Raw genomic sequence first — 22,600 nt, 5'->3', positions numbered from 1 at the left:
TAGGGGGTGTTCTGGCCATAGTACGTTGGCCCGACCCTTGGGAGTGACCCAGGGACACATTTATTAACGGTGCAACTATTATAGCCGACACTCTTGCCTCTGAGAGGTTACAAGGATATGAGGAGTGACAAGTGACACACGACAATATGAGCCACTCAGGGGGAGATGCTGGCAGTCTGGGATTGTGGGGGGGGGGGGGGTTGGATGGGGCAGAGAGAGAGAGAGAGAGAGAGAGAGAGTGAACAAGAGTAGGTGAGATGATGAGAGCACTGGGATGGATGGTGGGGACAACGCAGCATGGAACATGGCCAGCAATCAACCTGGTGATTTCCAGTAAGGGCTCTACAGCCTGTGTTTTGAATTCTGCACAACCTTTCCGTTTAATTTTTAGGGACAACAGATTCTGGAGCTCTCTGGAAAAACAAACAAACTAAACAAAGAAAATTATGTCTTTTTTATGTATGGGGATTTGATGGAAATCCAAGGCAGGAGACATTGGAGTGGAGGATCCCCTTGAGCGTGTACCCTTTCTGATGTTGCATGCAGAGATTCTACGCTATTAGGCCATCAAGCTGTTAATGTCCTAATCATTATTGATGCGTTTCATCATTATCCCTTTGGTCACGGAAACACGGCCCTTTCAGCATGGGCTATATTTGTACAATGCTTTTTTCATTACTGTGCTTCTACCAAGAAGCACCTTTGCCTTCTGATATTCTATTTCTGTTTCCAATGTGTCATTTCACTGCTAGAAGGAATCATTTAATTGATTAACAAGAAAATAACAAAACAATGCTCTCTGTTTCATTTGTGGACCCGAGCCTCAGAAGCCTGCAGGCCACTTAGTGTCACATTAGAGGTTGTTAAATATACTGTAAGTCATAAAAAAGAGACGTTAAAAAAGTAATTAGGTGGACCGTAGAGCCAAGAAATACTTTTTGGCTGAATCTGTAGTCACTCGTAAAAAATATCAAATTTCCTTTTTCCATTATAACCTCTATATATCTATTATTGTATATGCCCCCTTATAGAACTGTCAACAAAACATGCTATAAACTGTTGTGGATATCTGATCGGAGTAATTAATTAGCAATGAATGGGTAGTCAAATAATAATAGTAATAATGTGATAATGAAATATGCCCTTACTCCTAACAAGAAATACTGTGTGGTGCTTTTTCTTTATACATCCATATTTATAATATTACATTCATTCAGCTTTTCACCCAATTTCCTTTTTTTTTACATATTTTATCAGAATTGAGCAACATGAGTTAAAATGTGTCCTCCTTAAATGAAGGATTCATCCCACACATTTGGGATAAGGAATATGTTTTATGTCAAAATACGGAGGTACTGTAAAGTTTGTTACCTACAGCTGCGTCTAATTGACTACACACTCCCATGTGGCTCAAAGGAGCACCATTTCGAACATGGCTTCATAGAAGTTCATACCAAGAACACATGAGATTAAAGCCAAACCTCTCAGGCAGAAACATGCATACAGTAGTGTACAGAATCATTAGTATGTCTTTGTTCTGTGTTAACATTATAGAACCGTTTTACTCAAGCGTGTGTGTACATGTGTACTGTATGGGTACGCGTGTGCTGTATAGCCTATTATGCAAATTGTCTGTGGCAAAGGGGACCAGTGTACAACATGCAGAGATTAGGCGACACAGTACTCTGGGATTTGCCTGCAGGCTAGTATACCTTCATAGTTCAAACATTCATACTCGGCCAAAGGTAAGATATAAAAACTCCTACGGTTTTTTGTATTTTTATAATAAATCAATACATCAACCACAGATCTTATGTGTTCATAACAGAGGTATCCTGGTATACAGAGTATATTTTTTATATCAAAGCTATAGATGTGTCCAGTAGGTACTACCTAGGACCTTTATCAGACTTGTATAATGAATAATAAGTAATTATACTGTATATTATTGTATGCTTTGCTCACACAGGATTATGGTAATGTAAGTATTTAGCACATCAGAAAGCTTTACACAGAATGCCCACAAAACAAGAGTATAAACAGTATGATCTGTGGCATCTGTATCGCATACCAATCAATATACCAACACATGTCAGATTCATAATTTATATTAAAGCATAAAGATGCAAGCAATTTTCTGAATTGATGGAATAAGACTAAACCTCAACTTCGAACTTTTCAGTTAACACTCTGCACACCAAGGTGTGTACTACAGCATGGAAGGTATGTACTCTGTGGGCTGGCCGTTTTATTTAAAATAAGGACAGGCATCAGGGATGAACTGTGGTCTATACAGTATGTTTGGAGCTTTTAAACGTTTGCCTTGCTCGGTTACAATTAATAAATGTTTTTTTTAAAGCTCACAACACATTGTGACGTGTTGATCTTGTACAGTACATTGACTATTTCTGCTACTTTTGTATGCCACCAATGTATATAGCCACTGTTGTAGTCTATACTGTTAGAGGTTTACTGTATGTAAAAGCACAGTGGAGGGCTAACCTGCATTACCAATTCTGGCCCACATCCTGTCCTACTGCACTGCAGCACCATAAATTACCCAACCCAACCAGCAACATGGTTCAACAACATTATCGCCACAAAATCCACACACACAGCTTCACGAAGAACTCGTGGTGGAATGCTTACTCAAGTACTGTACGTTTCAATACATTATACTAAGATTGTACTTTTTACTCCGCTGCAATTATTTGAACATATATAACCGCTATATGCCGTGCCTTACCCGCATATACTGTAGCGGGTTTAGAACCTTCCATTATCCTGAGTTGGAGCTGCCTTTGACGCACAACAGCAGAACATGATAGTAATTTTACTATGATCAGCAGAGTGTCAATTCCTTGTGTCCTTTGTGTTTATATAATTGTCTATTCGAAGAGCGAAGCACGATTTCATTCCCCATAATCAGTAACACATAGATGATATTTGTGTCAACCAAATGCGGTTTCATTGAAAGGCAATTAAAGACTAGCACAAAGTCCCTGCTTTTATGCGAGTGAGACTGTGTTGGTCGCAGAGAGGAATCGTGTATGATAGATAGAGGAGCTATACTGGTCACACAAAACAAAGGCAGGGCCATAGTGTAAGGCAAGATATCACTGGGCATAATGTCTTCTCTTAAAGGCAATGGCATGTGGCACGGTGATTGGTTTCATTATTGTAACACTTAGACCACACCTATGCATAATCTAACGGGTAGCGGATGTGTTTTGGGGATTTACAGTAGGCTGGGGTACAAGATAGCAATTTCTACGGGTGAACGCCTCTTACGCTATTACAGATTTAGTGACTCTGACGCAAGATAGGGCCCTTAGAATATATTACAAAATACAGTAACCAATTTGCTTGTAAATCTGCGAGCGTAGCTTGCATTTTGTTGAATACATTTAGTATATTTTGTTGCCAATATTTTAAGACTTTTATTGTAATCCCATTTCATTTTACAGTGTGGTGCTGCTACTGCTACTGTCACTTAAGCAACACATCTTTGTACTTCTTATACGCCTGGCTGGCATAGTGCAGAGGGCAGCGTTGCACCTGAGCCCACAGCACAACAATGGCGCGTAATGGAGGATGTGGACGTATACATTCATGTTGACTCGAGCAGATGAATCTCTTGCTTTATGTTTCACTGAAGCAGGGATAATATGCCTTCACTCTGGTCTGTTAGTACATGCTTTTCTCCTGACCATGAAAGCTTTGGCCGACCCAGGGAAGGCTTACGGTATGTTCTGCATTCAATATGCTCGTCTCCAGCAATAATGTGGTGAAAATGATACGATTGGGGGTGTGGTTCGGTGTGAAATTGTATCAGGCACCCCGAATATACTTCGGGAGGACAGTGCCTGGGTTGCATGTGTGTGCATTGTACACAAACACTACAAATTGATGTTGTGCAAGCAGCCAACGTTAATTTACAGTTACAGTTTTATTTTTATTGAAGTTTCACAGAGGTCCCCAAACGGCATTGGGAATAAGTACCATAACTAAAATATTTGTCCTGGTTGAGCCAAACTTTTCGATATCCGCTTCCATTCCTTTTGTGTGTTTCTAGCAGGCAGAGCAACCCACACTCATAAGTGCAGAAAGAGGGCTTCATTTGATCATTACTAAGTGAACAGTTTTTCGTTTAACTCCACCTACATATAATTTTTTTCCCTCGCCATATTATTTTACATTTCAATCTTCTCTTACCGGTATTCTCTTTCCCTCTAATCACTCACTCTAATCACTTTCACCTTCTCTCTATAAATTTCTCTCATTAATCAAAAAGACAGCGCAGTCTAGCCGTGTGTGTGTGTGTGTGTGTGTGTGTGTGTGTGTGCGTGCGCACGTGTGCGGGAGAGAGGAAGGGCAGCAGAAAGACGAGACCGTGTCAGACAGCGCAGTTAATGGCTTGTAGACGTACGTCTCTTTCAGTATGGTTTCAAATGTTTGAGCTAATGGAGGAATGCTTGATTTCCCCCCTCCGTTAAAAAAACCCATACAAAAGTATCACTTGTGAGATAAAATTAGAACTCCATAGAGCACCACTGCTCTATGGAGTCAGTTGTAGTAAGATAGAACGGTCGTTTGAGAGAAAACAAACAAGACTAAATTTAGATATAAATCAATGTATGTGTGTTTGGCGTTGTCACCCCCAGCATCTCTACAGCCATTATGATTTTTGGTCCTGAACGATGAACATTTACTTTAGCTTTAAGAATTAAAAGAATACTTACCTTGATTATTTGTACTCTGTTCATGCTAACAAATATTGCAATATTATGATATTAAAAAGATTTCTCCCATCATACAGTACCTGTAATCAAACTGGTTTGTTCTGAATATTACATTTACACTTTAGCATTTCTCAAGGGAGACAGTCAATATTGACTATTCCTCCTCTTTCTACAACAGCCTCCGAGGTAGCCATTTTGTATGACTATGTATTTGTTTACATGCAGAGAGTCTGGTGGAGAGTGATGGGTGCCCCCCTGGGGGCTGACTGAACACTAAACAAATACACTCTGCTTCACTCTGACTTTCCACTTCCCATGAAGATAAATCGCTGTTAAAGACACTGCCTATACCGTGCAGCGTTATTGAAAAGGGACTCAGTGTGTCTCACAGACAGGATATACACAATTACAAATTCTCAAGTCCTATGTCCATTCATGCTTTGCCTTTTTAGCCTACATAGTCTTCAACACGTTCAGGGAGTTTATACTGAAGATTTACAAATGTATAATGTCCATAAAAGTTCGGTAGAAATGTAATTGTCATTTTAATGAGTCTGTTTGCAATAGCTTTTTAACGACTGCAACGTGTCCGTCGTAATTGTGAGTGCAGACTGTCAGCCTGAAATAAACTAACACACGATATTTGAATCCTTTCCAGGTCTGGAACAAATGGATCACATGAGAGATTTGGAATACAATGAAAGTAAAGACTCTGAAAACGGAAGAATAGCCCCATTGTGCTATCTCCAAGAACCAGATATAATCCCTTGTTCATAATACCAGACAGAATAGCCATGTCTGAATCACTTCTGGATGGTCTGTGAACCAAGAATATACTGTATAGGCATCATGGCTCAGAGAGGGAGAGGTAGAGTGGGAGAGAGAGATACAAAGACAGAATGAGAGCCAGTTAGAGATAAAGAGAGAGAGAGAGATACGGATACAGAGATGACAGCACCACGGGATAATTCAACATAACAATATCTCATTAAGGACATGTCATCTCCTTGTCTGCCCTGACTTACTTCCATAATGTGACAGGAACAGAAAAACACCCTGATCAAATCAGTTCAGGACAGTTCTGCAGCAACATCCTCACTTTTTATTGAATTCTATAGTGTCCATTTTCTCACTCTGTTAATTTAAGTTTAAATTACTGTGAGCTAAATGCAATCTTCCGTGTGAAGTGTGAACTATGTATGATCGAGTAGTAGTTATTCTTATCAATATATGATAAAAATGTACCTGACTTGGTGACCTAACGGCTATAGTAAAAGTATGCCACAGTAAGACATTGATCCTGTTTGCCTCAGCACGACAAAACACGAGTCAGCCAGCCATCCAGCCAGTCAGGTGTTCAAAACCATTGATCTTCAGCGTGTTGGCATCATTTCAAAGCAGGACAATGTACAGACGTAAAACTGCCCGAATGAAAAGAATGACGGTCAAGCTGTTGCCGAGAAACAATCAACGGAGGGTGATGGTATCGTGAGTCACGGCGTATCCAGAGAACAGCCCCTTCACAGCCTCCCACATGCACCCGCACCCCCCTCCTTTTCTGCAGTCACAACTGTGGAATATAAAGGCGATATTGGTCGTGGCAGCCGAAGTGTGCGTGTGACTGTCTGCTCTCCCCGTCGGGGGGAGGAGGGGGTGTTGGGGGACTGAGTCAGAGCTCCAAACATACTGTATAGACCACAGTTCATCCCTGATGCCTGTCTTTATTAATATGTATGCTGCCAATAGATTCCAAGATCTATACGCTTTTATTACCAGAAGCCCCAACATACACATTCTGGAGGGATCATTATAGCAAATCTACAAGCTCACAACGCTGTGAAGCATTGTGAGCTTGTAGATCTCCATATGCTTGGCAAAGATGGGGAAAACAAAAAAACGGTATAGGCTACAAGTACACCATTAACTCAGTTGAGTTTTAGTAAAATAAAATGTATGATTTAAGTGCACTTAAACCATGTAAACATGTTTACTAATGTTGTGTGGCCTACACATAAGAAGAGCACCCACATTCAGCCAACATTTACCAGTAAGAGAGGCTATATATCTCACTCTGCGATGAACAGGTGGACAGGACAGCATTTCAATGGATGGAGTCGGCCTGGTGGTGATGGCCGTGCCCGTGCGTGCGTGTTGCCACTTGCCAGGAGGCAGGGCTCACTGGAAACGAGCTGCGTATAGCATGCATGCACGATGGAATTGATGGGGTGCTGGAGGTGTCATAGTGCGGGTTTCACCGCCGTCCACCCCCGCAGCCCCGCTCTCCTCCCTCCTCCGCTTTTCCAATTACTAAGCCCCCGCCCATCGCCTTGTTATCAGTCACGCACCCAGCCCACTGGGAAAGACTCATTTTCTATCGTCGCCTCGTCATGGAAAAGTCCTGTCAGTGACGAGGACGCTGCCGATTGTGATGCAAAACTATACTGCGTACAAAGGAAAGAGACGGGATACAAGCCTGGTCGAGCTAATAACATAATAAAATAATTTAAATTTAAGGAACATATGCACCTCGACCCCTGTTTACCCTCCTGTCTTCGTCTCAGTCGGGCGCTATTATAATAGGATGACATTCCCTCCATCAAGCCAGCAGCACCTGTGGCCGTCACATCCATTATAATGGTGATGTATGAGGATCTCTCCGCTTCGTTTCCAATACAAATCACGTAGCCGCGCGATATAGCGGGGACGCTCTTGCTTTCCTGGCTGGCCCGACTTGAAACTAAAGCTATATAGATTTATCATCATTCACCATTCTGCTGTGCCATCAGCAGTATATGGCCCCTCTCAGCTTTGGAGCATATACACCGTTACAGGTTCTCTCTCACCAATTAAGCTTTAGACACAGCCCCGCGGCTGTAAAAAATGCATCATTACTTTTCCCTCAGGCTTAAATGATGAAGAATCCCTATGACCTTTTCAACGCTATAGTTTCCCCTCACGAGTGAATGAACAGAATACTATACTAACATGTACTCAACACGGGAACCCATTCGCTTTCCAGTGCGCTTTCTACACATTCAGGAAAGGATCGAGGTATAAAAAGCTTGGAGACTGGCGCTGTCCGAGGTTCTGGAAGGCGGAAAACGCCCCACACCTGATAATGCATTAGCCTATTATTGCACACATGAGATTTATCACACCGCTGGAGTCATGCTTTCACAATAAGGCGTGCCTGTTTTGTTCTGTTCTGTTCTGTTCTGTTTCCTCTGTCATTCTACCCTGCCTCTTTCCATCAACGGTCCCCCGTGGTGCTAAATAACAGCTGTATTTCCAATTATCAAATGCAGATTGAACGGTAATTAAGGTTCAAATTGAATGGACGCTGGCAGTATAAAAGTATAAAAACAGACAAAGGCGGTATCCAAAGAAAATTATTCTCAAATGTTTATAGTCCATGCTTGTTTTCCAAAAGAATATCCGGAATATACAGAAATTATATAAAACAGGTGGGTAGGCTGCATGCCTTATTTGGTCTCCTACCTGTGTCCCTTGCCGTTGCCTCAGTCAGTAGTGAGGAAAGATGTCTGCGTAATTCAACAACTAACCGATTTCACCTCCTCTCTGTGTGTGACTGGATGGTTGCAAATTGCAAAGGCACTGCGCGTGGCTGATGTACCTCCTCAATTCCTCTTCAATGGGAAAGCAGTGTAGTCAAAGATGGCGGATGCTTTTTACGTCAGCAGCTTTTAATAGATATCTGTCAAAAGAGAGGGACAGGGTGGGGGGGGGACAGAGAGGGGGGGTTAATTGAGAGGGGGGTTGAGAGAGAGAGAGACAGAGAGAGAGAGAGAGAGAGAGAGAGAGGAGGGGGAGGGAGGGGGGGAGAGAGACTTCTGTATGCCTTTGTAATGTGCCAGCTGAGCATGGGAAAGGCATCACAAAAAACATGTGCTATTTTTAGATGTATGTTTTTTTTTACATGTCATGCTTTCTGTGTCAATATTGTAGCCAGCCTAAGCCAGGGGTCATGCTGGTTTTTGTTATAATTCAAATGGGTTCAAATTGGAACCAAATGGACCCTTACCGGTCCATTTGGTTATTTTTGTACAGTACACTCAGAGTTAAGGGGGTCCTTCACTGTCCATGTGAGAACCATGCACTATTGGACTCATGCCACAGTGTCAAAGTAATTAAGTAAAGCATGAGAAATTCAAAGAGCAAACATATAGCAGGTGCTGGCTCCAAAGGAAGAAGATGGAACAAAGGAGATGCAGCCAATATACATTTCACTTTCACAGGACAGTGTGAGGATCTCATTTGCTCCTTCTTGATTGAGTGAGAGCTTTCTCAATTCTGTCCATATGCCCATATGAACAGTTGCCCATTATTTATTCTGCATTTTAGCCACGGACTACCATTTGATGACATTTAGCCTCCCAGACCCAAAACTAAAGATGTTTTGTCATTGTTGGATAGGATTCTGTCCACAATTCCATGCTGTATTGATGTTGGTACCAGTAGGAGAGATAACAGGCAAACATTGAACAAAATAATACATTATTTGACATTATCTAATTGTGTAGACTTGTTGTGAATTAAGTAATGCAGATATTTAACAATAATGTGACTCTTGAGAGCGTAAAATGAAACGAAATGGACCTGTACGGGTCCATTTGGTTTCATTTTACGCTCTCAAGAGTTAAAGATCTAATAAGGGTCCATTTGGTTACCAACTCTCCATCACTGCTCTATCCTACGACCTCGCACATGGAGGCGTCCCACAACCCCCGTACAAATCACTGGAATTTGAACACAATGTTGTAGATCACTTTTAATTTAAAGGACCAAATGTTTGATATGCATTAGGCCACAGACACCAATCTTATGCAGTTTATTTAATCTCTGGGACCCAAATCCACACTGTAAAATCCTCAGTGTTAATTTAACTATATAGTGTACACTCTCTCTCGCTCTCCCCTGGCAGCTCCTGGACCAGGACCACACATATACATATACTAATATGCGTATACACGCACGTGCACACACACACACACACACACACACACACACACACACACACACACACACACACACACACACACACACACACACAAACAAACCAGTTTCTCTTCCATCAACACTCTAGACATCACCCTGCTAATCATGAGAAAGGAAAAGCATTTGAAACATGGATTGTGAATGCAGGCTATATGCAGCTTTGTATTTTCCAATTGATTTTTAACCCAAATCTAATCCATAATCTAAGCGATTGATGCCTCCTCCTCTCTCTATCTCTGTGGGATTCGGCAGCGTGGGGACTTTCCCTCCGTGTCCCCTGCTTGGCATTCTAACAAATGTCTCTACAATCGCTCTGAAGCGAACCTGTCTGCTAAATTAATGATAATGATAACTGCATGAAAAATCCATCCAGAAGTGGAGAAGAATAACGAGAGAGAGAGAGAGAGAGAGAGAGAGAGTGGTAGAAGACAAGTGAAAGAAAATCCCTACAGATTAATTATTCATTATGTAATATTGTATAAATATAGCTGACCATAACATTAATAGAGTGGAGTTGCGTATAGTGTATTTACACAATCAATACAGGCAATGTACAAACTAGCCATCTGACAGTATTATGTACTTAACAGGATTGTAGTAACAGATTGCACGTAAACATAAATGGATTAAAATAATCTGAAAGTAGATCTAATGTAATCTCTGAGCCAAACTGGTACATAGGCATCATCATTTACAATAACCCTGAGCTGCATGCACAAAGCATGTACAACATGTCATTTTCAATTCAAAATGTTACTGCGGAGAATGTCACAACATTGTAACAGGAATGTATGGATTCTTTGATGCACCATGTCCCCAATCTATTCAGATTTTAATGACAAATGAGGCTCGACATTAACATTGATTGACATGACAATTTATTGGTGTGGATTCATTGATTGCTTTATTGAATTATTGATTGGATTATTCATTAATTTGTTCATTACCATAATATATTCTTGGAGATAGGTAAAACATTTGCAGGCCTATAGTCTCTTTATCACTACTATGTTGACTAGATATGTTTCTTTCACACAACAAAGTAAGTAGACTAGAAAAAATGCGGAGCCTACACTTTATTTGTACTTATCTGGTTGAGTGCATGGATCCCTTGATCTACAGTGTCCCTAATCTATTCTGATTTAAAAGAGAAATGAGCCACAACATTAACATTGATTGACATTTCAGTGGAATGGTCTTTTGGGAAACGAGATTCATTGATTGCTTTGTTGAATTATTGATTGGATTATTCATTCATTCTTTCTTTCATTCATTGCAGCGTTAGCTCGGCAATACATCTGAAGGTTTATTGTTCACAACACTACAGGGGTGAGCCTGCAGGGTGGCCTCACAGACCCACCCAGATGGAATCTGAGCCCAGCCTGATTGTCAGCTGTCCCGTCCTATGAGATCCATGAAAACTTCAGCTTTCAACAAGCAGTGGTGGAAAGTAACTAAGTACTTTCACTCCAAGTACTGTACTTGAGTAACATTTTGAGGTACTTTTAGTGTACTGGAGTATTTCCAATTTTCAATACTTTTACATCGACTCCACTGTCACCCTGCTGTGTTTTCTTTTGTCTAGTATGTGTTGCAACTGTTACCTGTCTAGTCTAACCAGTAACCAGACTGTGATTTTGCCAGCCTTCCACCTGTGTCCTCTTAGTCCTCCAGCCTTTCCCAGTGTTGATTGTCAGTTGTGTTCACCTGTGTCCTGTTAGCCCTTGTCTATTTATATGCCTTTGTGTTTTCACTTCTGGTTCGTTGTCACTGTGAGTTTATGTATTTGTTCTTGACTCTTGACCTTGTTTTTAGATAGTATAGTATTTTCCCTTGGTCTTTTGGGTTTTTTTTTTTTCCTTCGTTGTGTTCTGACTGCCTATAAGTGTTTTGACTTTTGCGGCTGTACCTGGACTTTGATTGCTGCCTCCTCCTCTTGGTTGGTGAAATAAATACTTTAATTTGAACTGACCTGCACTGTCTGTCTTGACTCCAACCGTGACACTCCAAATATTGTAGGCTACTTTTACTCCACTACATTTATTTGAAGCCTTTAGTTACTAGATTTTGATTATTACAAAACATTAACCACTTCATTTAACCACTGAGTTTGTAGATGTGCTGTTTTCAAAAGATTTTTGAGTGGTGCAACCACTCCATTACGGAGCTTTGTGAGTCCCTTTAATCTTTGTTTGACCGATTTGGTCGCTTTGATTCTTCTTGTTTATTTACCGTTTATTGTACCGCCTCCCGATGTGCGGCTTGTGCATGGCTACGTTCCTGCCTCTGATCTGCTCTGTCATAGCCACTAGCTAGCCAGATAGGCGGTACAATGAGGTGTCAATAAACAAGGAAGGAAGAGAAGAATCAAAGCGACCAAATCAGTCAAACAAACCAAACAACCGCGCCACAGGAGATATTCGCAGCGGTATTTATAGGTACTTATACAGTAGTTCACAAATTCAGAAACCCTCAAACGAACAAAAGCCGTCAAAGAGCGCAGAAGGACGTATCCGAAGGTATTTACGTTTATTTATGTGTGCGTACCCGGTGGCAGGGTGGAGGTGGAATAGGACCCCATGGTCTGGGTCTCAAAAATGTCAGAAACTTCTGTACCATTGGGTTCTGCTTGTAGGGCTAACACACACACACACACACTCACACTCAAACTGTATATATGATTATTTTGGGTGTGACGGTACAGTACAGGGACCCTCCACACAGTAACTCAACCGTTTTGGACACCAGGCGGCTCGCAGGAACCGGCCCGGCCCCCTGGGTGCGTTCCTGGGGGTCTGGATGTTCCGGGGACCCCTTTGGGGACCCCTACACGATAACTCATTTCTTGACCGTTTCGGATGTGGGCCGTTTACAGTATAATATACTGTATAAATATTATTTTATTTGTATGTCACCCTTGTTTTGTTTCTGAAATGTTTTCATGTCAAGGATCCTCAAAATGATATGTATTTGGATGCAGACCCCCATCTAAAAAACATTATAAATATACTGTACATTTTCAAGACTTTTCAGAAATAGCTCATCGCTGCACAAAGTGACGTATGATCTTCTAGATCTACTATGTTTTTATAGCCAAAGTATAAAATATGTTTAGTGGTTAAAGGTATATTCAGTGATTTCACTTAATTCAAATATCACTTATTTTTTTGTTTTGTTGTGATAATCCTCCCTACTATAGAGTGTGCTGGCCATATAAGGAGTTCCTTCCTGTCCCCAGTTAACCCCTGGGGGTCAAAAAACCTTAGGTTTCGTTTTTGACTCTCTATCCTGATTGGACGAAAGGCTGGGTCCCACAGCCAAAAACTAAACCTACGGTTTTTTGAGTGAAATCACTGAATATACCTTTAAAATGATTGTGATGCTACAGTATATTAGTTAATTTAGCTGGGGACCCCCAAGGTTTGAGAACCATTTCTTACTGAGACTGTCCAACAGTGACTCTGCAAAATGTGTCCTGAATACAGCCAGAGGTTCTCATTGTGCTCGACTCCACATTTAATCTACAGCTACATCATCTCTACGTTTTCTCTACTGTCACATAATGCAGACAATGTTATGTCCTGTTTTTTGAAGGCTTCTATCGATTTATTCAAATATAGGTCGATGGAGGGACACAGGAAAGCAAAGTCACAGAGGAGGAGCGGACAACCAACATGGGGGACTCTACTGACGACGTTACGACTACGGTAAGCCCCTCAAATGTTCTCTATTTGTATTGCTAGCGTGCAACAATTGCCAACAAACGTGTGTGAACCCATGCCCCCTCAAAACAATGGGAGTACTATTATGCTAATGACAATTATATATGGACAAAAGAAGTGCTGGCTAAATCAACTCTGTTGATGGGAAACAGCTAGGAGATTTTGCTCAACAAGTCAATCTAAACTTTCCTTCCTTTCTTTTAAGCCAGTAAAGCTTGTTCTCGTATTCAGAGAGATGAAAGACACGTCAAACTGTTCAAAAGGGCCTTTTAAGTTGGAGCATTAGCCTATACCCGTGTGTGCGTGAGTGTATTTTGAGTCTGTCTTGCTGTACAGTGTGCATGCATGAAGACATCAGTTCATGCATTAACGTGCGCGCAGGCATGCACACATCACCTTGACAAAGAGAGTGCGTGCAAGAGAGAGAGAGAGCTTCTCGCCTGGCGGCCAAGGAGCCAAAAAATCTCAGCGAGTGGAGGAGATTAGACACATGCATTATCAAGTCTGGATGAGACAAGCCGTGCACCCACTGATCTCTCTTCACTTCACTCCTAATTAACTACACAGGGCTGGCAGAGTAGACAGGCTGAGGGGAACAGGGGAGGGAGGGTTTGACAGCCTGACGCGTGAAAGAATGACGAAGCAGACAGAGGGGAAAAGGTGGGAAAGACTGAGACAGAAGGGGAGGGGGTCTACCATCTAGGGAATACTCAGATCTACAGAGAGAGGGGCTTACTGGCTGGAGAGAGCAAGAGTGTCTGTTTAGGTCGGATGCGTGTGGAGGGGGTAGAGAGAGTGGGGACACAAAACAGAAACGACAAGACGGAAATATGGCGTGAGAGAGGGTGAGACATATGGAGACAGAAAGATGGAGAGCGAGAAAGAGACATAGACAGAGAGGGAGTGAGAGATGGAAACGGGGACAGAAGGAGTGATATATGTGGACGTTTAATTTGTCATGGGGGAGGGTGTCACACCAGTTGGTGTGACTCAGCATAAAAATCTCTGTTTCTCTCTTTCCCTCCCTCCATCTCCCTGTCTTTTCTCAACCTTCTAATAAGTCTTAACTCTTAAGTCATCCTACCAAACACATGACGCACGCTATTAGAATGTTTAGTCGTTGCTCTGAAATCTTGTCATTATGACACAGCGCTCTGTATCATTAGCCTGCCATGTAAAAAAAAACGGTTTCGCTTGGGTCGTTCAATGTTGGTTGATGGTTGATTATGATGGTTTGAAGAATCATTTCCAGGGCTGGTTTGGTTTATAATTTAGATAATAGTCTATATCGACTGTGATTGAATATACAGTCTCATAAGATAAGTTATCCTCAATAGGAATTTGTCATGATTATATGTTCATGAATCTGTAAAGGAAAAACATGAACTCATCATGTACTGTAAAACGACAGACATGACAAGGTCATTCACAAATAGCACAACTTCTACTGTAGCTTGACCTTAACATTAACATTCTGGGTTCGTTTCATCCCACTCTGGTCATGTTCACGTACGGCACGTAAGGCGTTGTCTGTGTTCAGGGGCAAGCCCTGTGGAAAGAGTCATATCCAATCTGTTGAGGTATTGATTGATTGGAAGCTGTGGCGACATGAATAAGCGTCGTGCCGAAGGTTTTGTGTCCAGGGATGAAGGTGGCTGTCGGAGGAAACATCGATCCACATTGATCCAGAATACTCAATGGACTCTGATTGCTCTTCTTCTGTCTTAGCTTTATTTTAATCAGTTTAATACTTTGTTTAGCCACAGAGAGACAATGATCATTTCAGTTTGATTGATTGAAGTATTTGACCGTTTGCAGAATTACAGTACATTTCAAGTACAACTCAATACAAAGACTGTTAACTGAGTGGACGACACCATAAAGCATTACACTTGTTTACAATAGGGCCCACCATTTTCAATTCATCAAAACATTTAGAGATGTACGAATATACACTTCTATATAGCCCAAAATAGGAAACAATCATAGGAGGTAAAAAGGGAGAAAAAAAATAGTGGGTGTGGGTGGGGTATTTAGATTTTACGGGGGCCAGTTTCGAATTGCAGCCATCCCCAAGTGTCCTTTGAGAGCAGTTTTGAAGGAGTCAAGGGATTCACATGTCTTAATGACTGTTGGTAGGGCGTTGCACATTTTGGTGGCATAGGAGCGAAATTAATTTTGTCCCTTGTTTGTGCCGAATCTGGGCTGCACATGGTTTGTTGAAGTAACTCCCTCTGGTGTTGTGGGTGTGGACTTCGTTGACATTAAGGAAGTATTTAGACAGGTACATGGGTATCTTGGTGGTGTATCGAATCTTGTGGACCAGACCCATTGCAAGATGCTGTACTCTGTCGTCAAGCCTAAGCCATCTGTGCCAGAATAAAGCAATAATATGCAACACTTTTTTATAATTGTGAGTCATCCTCCTCCCCAAGCTCCCTGTATTTACACTCTGTTGTTTGTAATATCAGAGTGTCAGGGCAGTTGCAGCAGAGCCAGATGCTGAAGAGAAGGGGGGAATAAAATATGTCAAATGTAGTAAATATTTAACAGGCTGGCCGGGGGGGGGGGTAAGTACAATTATAAGACATATGGTGCAAATATTCACATTTGTGAGCAGAGCGCTTGTAGGCCGGCCAACATATGATTCCAATTTGATTGGAATGATTGGATGTTTCGTACTTGATATACAGTATGCTGTTTTTCTGTCATAGTTCTAGTCGGCGAAATCAACACTCAACAGAACACTGGAACAGAATCCAAATCCCCTCCTGGCTATATAGCTCACTATACCGCTATACCACTATTTCTCCTGTCCTCCACTCCTTCTCCTCATCAGAATGTGTGTGAGACTGTGTTGTCCTGTGAGATGAGGTTAGCCAGGTCAGGGTTGGCCAATCAAGTCTGCTACATAACTAATGACAGCCCTTCTGCTCCTCAGTGTGCGTGCGTGCGTGTGCCTGTACCTGCCTCCGTTGCATGCATGCGTGTGCCTGTACCTGCCTCCGTTGCATGCATGCGTGTGCCTGTACCTGCCTCCGTTGCGGGTATGTGTGGAGGTGTGGCTGTAGTATAGTATAAGTGTGTGCCTTGATGTCATGGCTCAGCCGTGTGTTTGTGTGTGTGTGTGTGTTTCCCCTAATATCTTTGTTTTGGGTGTCTGTGTTCAAACATGTGTGTGCCTGTGCACGCCAGCGAGCGTGTGCACATGTATCAGTGTTGGTCACAGTAGAGTAATCTGTCTTTGTCTTTGTGGTAGCTCATTTACGTGTGTGTGTGTGTGAGTGCATGTGCGTGTGCATGCAAATGTTTAATCTCAGCAGATCGAACACTAGATTAGCTGCCTAGTATCTTGCACCTGCCTGTTGCTATGGAAACTGGGTATCCTCTGTGCGTCACCTGTGTCCATTTTTGGTCTGTCTTCCTGCTACTACCCCCCGTCTTTCTCTCTCTCCTCCTCCCCCTCTCTTTTTTTACTCCATCCCTTCCTCTCTCTCTCTCTCTCTCTCTCTCTCTCTCTCTCTCTCTCTCTCTCTCTCTCTCTCTCTATCTCTCTCTCTCTCTCTCTCTCTCTCTCTCTCTCTCTCTCTCTCTCTCTCTCTCTCTCTCTCTCTCTCTCTCTCTCTCTCTTTTACACCTTGTTGCTAACAGACACACACAGTTGCAGCACACTCACACACCAACTGATTTTCCTCTTAACAATTTATTGTACTTAATAGAGCATACATGCAATTATAGTATATTGTAAGCACACGCACGCACACACGCACGCACACTGAGGGAAAAAGTGAGATAATGTAATGACCATGTATAGGATGTGAAGGGTAATTAGGGTGGTTAGCAGGGCGGACGTGAGGGGTTGGACATCAGGTACTGTAGCCTTTATATTTCCAGTGCTTGGGGGGGTCTTTGTTCGTCTGCATCTGCTGAGAGAGGTGGTTGGAATACTGCTCTTCTCTGTATAGTTAATACAGTTAAAGCCTGTACTAGGTTATGTCCAGTAATAGAGGAATAACATGTTATTGTCATTGTTGACTCGTTACTGGTGCAAACGTGGCAATACTTCGGGACCTGCAGTTTCGAATTGCAGCCACCTGTAAGTGCTCTTTTAGAGCGGTTTTGAAAGAGAATAAGAATTCATACTTCTGTTGGTATGGGTATTCCACAATTTTGTGGAATGCGTGTGGAATGCATAAAGTGGACACGATTCACCATGTGATGTTAAATGAATTGAATTAGGTAAGCTTTGATGAGAGGTTGTCTGTGATTCAAAACAAATGTGTTGTCAGCCATGATTATGCACCATCGTCTCTGGGGCTTTAGAACACGACAAAGCCAGCAATCGTGACACACGGTGCAATTTGTGGCTGGCTGATGCACAGCCCAAAAATGTGCATGCACAAAACACACTCACTCACGGATGCTTGGACAGATTAGTTTGGGACAATAGGGCGCCAGCTATCCCGGATCAGAGACACTGTCTGGGAGTGAAGTAAGGAGAGAGGGGTTGTGGGTGGTACGCAGAGAAAGAGAAAGAGGAGAAGAGAGAGATATAGAGTGAGTGAGTGAGACAGACAGACAGACAGACAGACAGACAGACAGGCACCAGTAGACAGAACTTTTTACCGGTATACAAAAAAAACAATTAGAGACAAATTTCTAAATGTGATGATTGCGCATGCACGCATACCAGTTACAAAGACTGCAATATAAGATGGGTAGTTCTCCTCTCCTCTACCCCCTCATTTAATTGATTTATAGTGGTGCAGCACTTCAACAGGCAACTCCGGCAAAAACAACTGCACCTCAGGCTCTGCAGTGGCAGGCTGGTTTTGGGGAAAATACCCTCCCCACACGACGTGCTCCCTCGACCCCGCCCCCACCCCCTCCTTACTTCCCTACATCTCATCTGAACATCCCTTCCCTCTAGCTCACTGTCTCTGACTCGCTCGCTTTTGATGCACATGAAACCATATGCCTGTCACTTCTACACTGACTCCGTGGAGCATTGGACACGACATCTATCTGCAGTGGCTGATGTGTTCTAGGGCTGCAACCATCTATGATCTTATTAGCGATTATTACATCGGGTTTTTCGATTTATCAAATAGCCGAGTTGGCCTTTTTTTGTAGGCTAAATGTATAAACAAATCGATTAACAACCCCCTATTTCATACATAGGCTACTCAATTAACAATAATAAAAACTAAAATAAAAATGGCCAAAAATACAAAATTTTATCGAGATAATGATTATTATTTATAGATTAGCTTTAATCGTTTCATAATCGATTGGTAGATTATTTTGAGTAATTTTTGCACGTGTCCTATTCTCTGCTTCACCTACTGTACTGTACTGTATGTACCGCAACCTCACTCACTGTGTGTGTGTGTGTGTGTGTGTGTGTGTGTGTGTGTGTGTGTGTGTGTGCGCGTCCACATCTCCACTCACCTTTAAGCTTTCTTTGCCCTTTATCATTACAACTTGCAATACAATGCTCCCACCCGCCACCCACCCCATGCTGCTCTCTCCCTCATTATGCGTGGTCCCCCTCTCTCCTCCTCCTCTCTCCTCCCCCTCTCTCCTCCTCTCTCCTCCCCCTCTCTCCTCCCCCTCTCTCCTCCTCTCTCTCCTCCCCCTCTCTCCTCCTCTCATCTCCCCCCTCTCTCCTCCCCCCTCTCTCCTCCTCCTCTCTCCTCCCCCTCTCTCCCTCCTCTCTCCTCCTCCTCTCTCCTCCCCCTCTCTCCCCCTCTCTCCTCCCCCTCTCTCCTCCTCCTCTCTCCTCCTCTCTTCCCCTCCTTCTTCCTCTAGTTGCACATTTAGGCTCCTTCACCTTCCTTACAACAGTGATGTTGATACTATAGGTACATGTGTATGAATATTGGGCAGGATTAGGATGCTGTAATGACACTATGCACCTGTGTTGTTGTCTCACCAGGCCGAAGGCATGGGGGGAGAGTATGTTTTGCACTCCGTCCGTCCGTGTGTCCGTCCGTGTGTGTGTGTGTGTGTGTGTGTGTGTGTGTGTGTGTGTGTGTGTGTGTGTGTGTGTGTGTGTGTGTGTGTGTGTGTGTGTGTCCGTGAGCAGCTAATCTCGGCCACCGTTAACCCGGGTCGATGCCAAGTTTTGCACACACACTCCCTGGATGCCAACGATGAACCTCTGCCCCAAACTTTCCCGAACGGCCTGTTATAGCGCCACCAGGAGGCCGCTTTGTGCAAAACAAGTTTTTGCACAGTACACCTACAGATTTTGTCCAAACATCGCGCAATTGGTACACAGTCTCTCTAGAGCCATTCAACGAAACCGGTCTTTCAGATTTCTCAGACTCCATCCTGATTGGTTAAGATTGGCTTCCAAAGTTCACAGGAGTGCACAGTTTCAAACAAAATGCTGCAAATCATGAACACATCGCGTGATTTCCGTGAAATTGTGCACCCACATTCCCACTAGGCCGAGGACGAAATGCCACATGAACAATTTCAACTCAGCCTCAAGGTGGCGCTATAACTGGCCGAAAAAGTGTTTTTACCTCTAACTGCACGGATCTGTGGATCCTGATTGGCCACGATTGGCTCCTACAGTTTTCAGGAGTAGCCCGCTTTGTACAAATCGCCACAACTCCTCAACGCAGCGTCCGATTGCGATGAAACTGTGCACGCATATTCCCACTAGGCTTAGGAAGAAAATGCCACTTGACAGTTTTCAACAGCCTGATGGTGGCGCTACAACAAGCCAAGTCGCGTCATGCACTCGCGCTGCGCCGCGCGCGCGCGCGCACACACACACACACACACACACACACACGCCAGGGAGCAGGGCTAACTAGACCCCCCACTGGTCAAAAACTGTGCTTGAACAACCTTGGCAATTTTCATTTTAAATCTATACATTTACACTTACATTCCTATCCTGGTGGAGACCTGTACCCAGAAGGGCACTTTTCTAGTTTGGTTCTGTGCAGTGCAGGGCAGGCTAGAGAGAGAGAGAGAGAGAGAGAGAGAGAGAGAGAGAGAGAGGAGAGAGAGAGAGAGAGAGAGAGAGAGAGAGAGAGAGAGAGAGAGAGAGAGAGAGTGAGAGAGAGAGAGAGGAGAGAGAGAGAGAGAGAGAGAGAGAGAGAGGAGAGAGAGAGAGAGAGGAGAGAGAGAGAGAGAGAGAGAGAGAGAGAGAGAGAGAGAGTGAGAGAGAGAGAGAGAGAGAGAGAGAGAGAGAGAGAGAGAGAGAGAGAGAGAGAGAGAGAGAGAGAGAGAGGAGAGAGAGAGAGAGGAGAGAGAGAGAGAGAGAGAGAGAGAGAGAGAGAGAGAGAGAGAGAGAGAGAGAGAGAGAGAGAGAGAGAGAGAGAGAGAGAGAGAGAGAGGAGAGAGAGAGAGAGAAGAGAGAGAGAGAGAGAGAGAGAGAGAGAGAGAGAGAGAGAGAGAGAGAGAGAGAGAGAGAGAGAGAGAGAGAGAGAGAGAGAGGGAGAGAGAGAGAGAGAGAGAGAGAGAGAGAGAGAGAGAGAGAGAGAGAGAGAGAGAGAGAGAGAGAGAGAGAGAGAGAGAAAATGGGGTGGCAGTGGCTCAGGGGTAGACTGGCCGGTGTCCGAATGGGAGGTTCCCAGTTCGATCCCGGCTCACCCAGAGTTAGTGTTGAATTGTCCTTGAGCATCTAAACAGTGAACACTCGGTTACAAGAATAATACAGTAAAATGTCCCTTGTTCATTTGCTGTCACTCCTTGATGATTGAAATGTGGCGTGATGATTCAAACAGCCAATTACTCTCTCTCCCTCTCTCCGTCACTCTACCCTTTTTACATAACATTCATCTGTATTATTTATAGGCTTATCAGAAAGCTTCTACAGCGTTTATATTTTATGACTGTGTTTTCTACTTGAAGTTTGATTAAAAGTGTCTGTCTCGCTCTAGGGTCCAACTACCATTGAGATATTGGCTACACGACTGAGGGTGAAAGAGTGCAATGCAAGCATACGTGCGGGTGTGCGTTCATGTTTGTTCCCGTGCGCACACGCACGCATGCGTGTGTGTGTATTTGCTTGTAGTGTGTTGTGTGACTGTGTCTCTTATGTCTCATCTTCAGATACAAGTATTGTTTAGGTAGATTAAAGCTGACACTGCAGTAGACAGCCAAATGCAAATTGGGAACAAAAGCTGGAGCAAAAAACATATTTTTCCACTATCAGTGCATGGTCTCATCATTATTATAAAAGGATCTGCCTTTGCAATGCAAATTGCCTCAGACATATATTAGTATGGCTAGTATGTGAGGCTAGTAAATGGATATACCATGGCATTTTCAATCGAAAATAAACAACTTGTGCAACTGTTGAAGATACACTGGCATTTGGAACATCTTTCTGTTATCTTATTGTGCTTGTTAGAAGGAAAGTGTCTGTTTTGGCTTTCCAGGCTTTCCAGGCACCGCTCGGTTTGACTGGACTCTCGATATGGCTTTCTTCCACCGGGAACGGTCCATGACCACCTTGCCCGATTTATACTTGGTAGCACGGCATGTCGTGCACCGAAAATAGTAGATCTACAAGCTCACAATGCAGTGCATTGTGACACTTTATGGTCTTGTCAATCAACTATTGGCACGCAACTGAGTAAATAATCATTCTAAAAGGCGCAGCTGCAACCAAACCTGTGGAATAATTTTGTTTTTATAAGTATTGGCAAGGGTGGAAAAAGTTCTTACTCAAGTAAAAGTACCATTACTGAAATGTAGAAATACTCTGACAAATTAAAAGTCTAGAATTCAACTCGTTATGCAAAATGTCCCATTCCACAAGTTTTCAAATGTATAATTATCTTTTTGAAAATAGCAGACATAGGGTAGATAAGGTGGTTAATGTATGTTTTGTAATAATAATCAACTAGTAATAAAGTATTCAAATAATTGTATTGGAGTAAAAGTACAATATTTGCCCCTGATATGTAGTACTGTAGATATGTTAGGCTGCGCAACAGTGACACTTGGTGGTGAAAAAAAACGCTATTTCCGTGCTCGGACAGACCAGCCAGGGACTCACATTGCTGGGCAATGGAGTGGCTGCACCACTCAAAAACAATACCTTAAAACTGTATACGGTACAGTACTTGAGTAAATTAACTTACTTTACAT

At 42.9% G+C, this 22,600-nt stretch overlaps 1 protein-coding gene across 1 annotated transcript in view; it reads right to left on the bottom strand.

Annotated features, from left to right (window-relative positions):
* Positions 1-8,377, bottom strand: part of snap25a (synaptosome associated protein 25a) — a 41,377-nt gene extending 33,000 nt beyond the window's left edge. The window contains exon 1 of the mRNA XM_083790087.1: positions 8,241-8,377. The gene's annotated coding sequence lies outside the window, so the exon portion shown is untranslated. The remainder of the gene's footprint in view (positions 1-8,240) is intronic.
* Between the last annotated feature and the right edge of the window lie 14,223 nt (positions 8,378-22,600).

This window comes from Protomyctophum parallelum (assembly GCF_964188405.1).
Source record: "Protomyctophum parallelum genome assembly, chromosome: 19".
Taxonomy (NCBI): domain Eukaryota; kingdom Metazoa; phylum Chordata; class Actinopteri; order Myctophiformes; family Myctophidae; genus Protomyctophum; species Protomyctophum parallelum.
Note: the sequence above shows the minus strand (reverse complement) of the source record. Positions and strands in the feature narration are given on the sequence as shown.